The sequence below is a fragment of the Mercenaria mercenaria genome, chromosome 15 (assembly GCF_021730395.1).
Source record: "Mercenaria mercenaria strain notata chromosome 15, MADL_Memer_1, whole genome shotgun sequence".
Classification (NCBI taxonomy): Eukaryota; Metazoa; Mollusca; class Bivalvia; order Venerida; family Veneridae; genus Mercenaria; species Mercenaria mercenaria.
Window position 1 is genome coordinate 72919237 of NC_069375.1, and position 6129 is coordinate 72925365.

Genomic DNA, 6129 nt, shown 5'->3' on the forward strand with positions numbered 1-6129 from the left:
AAACCAGTCAGTCTTAAACACAACAACTTTGTGAATTAAATAAGTGACAAAAATTCAGCAAGTAAAAGAAAATGACACGATATAGATATATAAACTGTAGAAGGTGTTTTGAAAATGCTCAAGGATCTGAATCCTAACAAGGCGTCTGGTCCCGGATCAGGCTCACCAAGATTACTATAAAGAACTTTCTCTCGAAACAGCCTTTCCTTTTCTCACTAAAGTGCTTTTCCAGAACTCACTGAGAACTGTATATTTTTCCAGAGGACTGGAAAACTGCTAACGTTCACCTGATAAAAAAAAGGGTCCTACATATAAAGCTAGCAATTTATCGCCAATACTCCTTGACATGCAAACTTAATGGAAGCATATCATGGTCTCTAACAGTCGAACATATTTCATGTGGCCATCTCGACAGCACACTCTCTCACATCTTTCCAACATGCTTCCGTTCCAACATAGCTTGATAACTCAACTATTATCCTTTACAACAAGAAAATTTTTGAGATGGTGCTATCTCCAATCTGGAAACAAAACAGATCTCATTGTAATGGATTTCTCGAAAGCCTATCGACAAGATCGACATCAACGTTCTTCCCTTTCAACTCATGAAACTTGGTGTCAACAAAACATCTCTATCTTGGAATTCAATCTTTTCTATAATCCGCTCTCAATCTGTTAGCAGTTGAGTTCACAACTCTTGATTCTCTACCAGTTTTCAAACAGGGGTTCCCAAGGTTCCGTTTGGGGTCCTTGTCTATTCCTCTGTTTCATCAAGACCCGTTCCCGACTCTGTTAAAAGTAGAATACGCTAATTTGTCTGATGATACCAACATATACTTCACCTCGACACATTAGTAGACTCTAACAAACATCAAGATGATTTTAACAAAATTAGAAGAAATGGGATGTAAATGGGTCAATGGAATTCCATCCTGATAAATGCAAAATCATAATAATCTCCAAAAAAAGGAACAATATCAATTTCCATAAAACTACATAATCAAGAACAAAAAACAACAGAAAAATTCCTAAATATCTTTGGATAAACTATTATGATGACTTTAGTTGGAAAAAACATATGAAACAACATCTTCAAAAGCTAATAACACACTCAGATTCAAAAAAAAGATAATTATACAATTAATAACCGTAAATCAAAGAAACTGCCTATTAAAAACATAACGCCCTGCCCACCAATTAGAATACTGTAACACATATGCATCCCATGGCAGAAAAACTTAGCATATGAGATAGAAAAGGTAACAAGAGCTGCAGCCCAGATATTGTATGAGTGATTACTCATTACCAACAGTAGCGTAACATCAATGCTTGAAATTCTTCAATGGCAACATTAGAACAAGAAAGAATACATGCATCTTTAATTATTTGTTTACACTATCACACAAAAACCCCTATCCCGTCTTTGTAGATCATAACACCTGACAGCACTAGAAATTTTACACTTTATCATTCCCATCTTCAAGAACAGCAATATCATAATAAACCTCCTTTTTCCCCCGCACGATCAGATACTGGCACGCCTTGCTTAATAACAACAAGGACATGGTGAACCTACAGAGCTTTCCACAGCTGACCTAGACTCGCAAAGAACTAAGGTCATCATCCTGTTTTTATTATTAACAAAGCTGTACATATTAACTCTCAAACACTCTTAACACATGTATATCAGTATCATGTAACATAGAAACATGTATTTAACAACTTCCGCCCCCGACCTCCCTGTTATGATCAGAAATTGAATGTAGGGAGTATCCCCGTATATTAAGATGTAATTATGGCTTTGAAACTTTGATCACTTGTTTCATTATAATAGTCTCTATGTGTAGGAAAAAGAGTAAACAAAACTCTGTCAACTATTTTTGGCTGAATATGCCCTTTTTTTTGGACTTGAAATTTGTTTGTTTTTCAACAAGTCCACTTTTTGTCAAAACTATTTGACATAATACTTTTTTAAACTTTGAACCTTTGTTTATCAACATGATTTCAATCTGTAGGCAAAGTACATAACTTTGAGAACAATTTTTGGCTGAAATCTGACCCTTTTTTGAACTGAAATGGTTTCACACATTGCCATTAAGAGCAAAGCTTACCGAAATCCACAAATACAAGAACATTGGTGTCTAATCATTTTTTTTTCTTTTGTCTGAATATCTGTGGTAAAAATTGATCCCATTCTTCAATCCATTCTTCGAATAGTCGAGCGCGCTGTCCCATCCGACAGTCCTTGTTTCCCATATAATACTTCTTTATTTTTCATGTAATGAATTTCAAAAAAGTTAAAAGATTAGTTGAATTTTGATTGCAAAAACAAATTCTGGTCCATAAATTGTTTCTCCTTATTTTTTCTCTCTTGATGCAAGAAAAAAATGTAAAAAAGGAGACATCTACTTCCAACAAAGGGATAAGTTTCAGAATACATAAATAGCAATGTTTGAGTTACTTCCCCTTTAGAGGTGATAGTAATAGGAAGTGAAATGTTACTAGAGAAAAGCAAAGTATCACCGCCGAATTTGTTTTTAAAGAAAATTGTTTTTTCCGCCGAAAAAAATCACGAGTGAATTTATGAGTTTTTGAAAACGAGCAACAACTTCTTCTTCAGTCAGGCGGGCCCGCCATTTTTTGTTTACATAAAAAGGTCAAGGGCATTGAAATACTGCGAATATTTCAGGTTTTACGACTAGTCACTAATGTCAAGTCATAAACGAATCAATATAGTACAGGCAATATTTTCCACCTGAATTTCATGAAACGTTGCTAGAATGTTTGCACTATGAAATGAAATTCGATTTCAGGACTAGGTTACACGGAGTCTTAAACAGGGTCGCTAGGTCAGATCATATAAAATATATGTTAACATTCAAGAGGCGATGTTTTAAATTCCCACCGCGAGTGGTGGACGATTATAGGAATAGTCTCCGTCCGTCTCTCCGTCCGGAACCCTTGAAGGATTTTCATGAAACTTGGTTCAAATAACCAACTCCATCAAGAGATGTGCAAAACTATGAGCAAGCCTTGTCGGCTCAAGGCACAACTCAAGTAAAATGTTTTAGTCTACCATTTCTGTCCCGGCTCTGTCTCTTCTAAAATTTAGGTCAAATGATAACCCATCCAGACAACATTGTGCAAAACATATGAGTCAACCGTGCCGACTCAAGGTCAAGGTCACAACTTGAGGTTAAAGATTTGAGCTTTCACATTTTAATTCCGCTCTGTATCTTCCTAAACCTCTTGAAAGATTTTCATAAAATTTTGTCAAATGATAACCTCATCAAATACTATTGTGCAGAAACTACGAGTAAGCCATGTCGGCTCAATATCAAGGTCACCACTCAAGGTCAAAGGTGCTTGCCCTCCATTTTGTGTCCGCTCTGTATTTCCTTAACCCCTGAAGGAATTTTTATAAACTTGTGTCAAATGATCTTCGTACAAGACATGTGCAAACTTATTAGTCACACATGTCGGCTTCGGTCAAGGTTACAACTTAAGGGTTATAAGTTTGAGCCTTTCCACTTTGTGTCCGCCTCTATATCCTCCCTAAAACCCCTTGAAGATTTCATGAAACTTTTGTTCGAAATATGATCACCTCTTAAAACAATGTGCAGAATAATTAGTCAGACATTGAAGACTAAAAGTCCAGGTTACATCACAGGTCAAAGGTTTGAGTCTTCCATTTTTGTGTCCGCTCTGTATCTCTTAACCCCTAAGAAGGATTCATGTGAAAACCTGGGTCATATGAACACAATCATCAAGCAAATGACAACAAAGACGGCCTCAAGGTTCAAGGTCACAAAGGTATAGCCATTCATTTTTTTTGGGCAAAATAGCTTAGACCAATTTCAATAACTTCCCAAAACTCCAAAGGCACTCTTTATTTGGACTGAATATTTAGACGGCGTATACAGTGACCCGTCCGTCCCCACTCTTGTTTTCGCTTTGACGTAATGTTCACTTATACGAGATGGAAACCTCGAACCCTATCCTCCATAATCAAGGTCATACATTGTAGGGTCCAAATGTCATTTTAGGGTTCTTCCGGCTGTAACATTGCATGCAATATTTGGCAATCCATTATATACGCTCGTTTGAAAATCTGGACGTATTATGGTAACGGACTTGTGAAGCGGCGGTCGACCGTCACCGAAAGACGTTTTCTGGAGCATAACTTCTTCAGCATCAAGTTCTAAGGTATCTTGGTACAAAATGTTTCATCCCATAAGACGGATGTTTATGCTTTAAAAACCCAGCCTAGTCTAATGGCAAGTCCACACTTAGAGGTCAAAGGTCAAAATCATAATGATTGTCGAGCAATTTCTCTTTCTTCAAGCATGGAGAGTTTATTAGTGTACTTTGGCACAGTTTTGATAGTGCCTTAATGACAAAGTGACCTAGCGCAGAAACCCCGGTCCCTTAGTACTAAGGTCCAAGGGTTTCCAGCTTGAAGTAAAATGCTTTATAAGATAACTGATTTCCGCAGCGTTCCATCTTAATGCATAGAGGAACTTTGATATATCTTGGCACACATGTCTAGCACTTTAAGTAATGGTTGTCATGCGCAAGAACTAGATACCTAGGTGGTTAGGTTCAGGGTCATAATCAGAGGCAAAGGTCACGCATAGAGTGGATAATGATGTACCAAACAACCCAATTTAGAGTATTTTTAGACCTTTTTGCTACCTTGTAAGATTTTGTGTAGACATTATTTGAAGATTAACGCCTTTCGTTGTACATTATAAACAACCTAAATTTATACTTTTTATAATTGAACAAAGGAAAAATCAAGACACTTACTGTGGTATACTTTGAAGTTATATTTTCAAATTTTTACGTGTATAATAAGTATTCTGTCCTCTACCTGGTAGACTTTCATGTACTTAGAAAAACAAAGAAATACAAGAATTACTAACACAACCACAGAATAAAAAGTACAGTGCTACTGTATAGACATTTTTTCCTATAACGGGCGTAATAAAGTGGCATTCTGCACACTTGTTACCGTTCATAATGAAAGAAATTACTTGTGAGAACAGTTTAGTACTGGTACAATCTAGGAACTTGGTTAGGTTAACAGGCCCGCCGTTACATGACTGAAAAACAGTTAAAACTGCGGTTCAAACCAAACAAACAAACAAACAAACAAAAAGAAATGATAAGGATTCTTTTCGGCTGATCATATTAACTATGTGAAATACAAGCGACATTTCGAACATAAATTCACAAGTAGATAATAAAAAGTTATAAATAATTTCATACGGAATTATTTTTATTTTTTATGGGGTAAAAAAAATCTATTGTTATACAGATTGTCGTACCTATGTTAGTTGTATAAATAGGTTTCTCTCAAACTTGATATATGCACCGGCAGTGCAAAAATATATTCATGAGACATATTATATATCGTTCATGTAAATGTATGACCATACACATGAATAAATTATTTCATTTATATTCATAAACTTTTTTATGCATGACCTAGTGTAGTTTTCAGGTGTGACACAATTTTGATAAATAGTTAATCACAATTGTGAGAAATTTGTTAAAATTGCATAGATACTGGAAATAATAAAATTAATTTCACTGAGTTTTGACTCTCTGTTTATTACTAAACACTTTCCCAAGAATTATGGTAGCTCCTTATTGTATCCACCCATAACCAGCACGGGGCAATAGTCATAGTATATAAGAGGCAAATAAAAGCAATAGCCCATGTTCATTCATTTGAAAGTCTCCATAAGTGCAGCGTAACAAAAATTGAAATGTATAGAATTTATATGATAAAACCCTAAGTGGCCTGGGAGTGGGATTCAAACCAAGGTAGCACGGGTTTTTAAGTTTAACCCCCAAAACCACTGAGAAATAGAGTCCGTTTTTACTGAACGCAGCGGCCAGAAATAGTTTATTTTAGTAGCTTTTTTTACATAAAAGTCCAACTGATAGCGGTTAAGAAATTGGCAAACTATCAAAAGCTTTAAATGGCACGTTCATTCCAAAAGTCATTTCATATATAATGACTGCTTAACAGTGAACTGTACGACCACTTACACATAGATTTGTAAATACAAAAACACAAACTAAGATAATCCTGGAAACTGCGCAGGGAGTCGCCTCTCG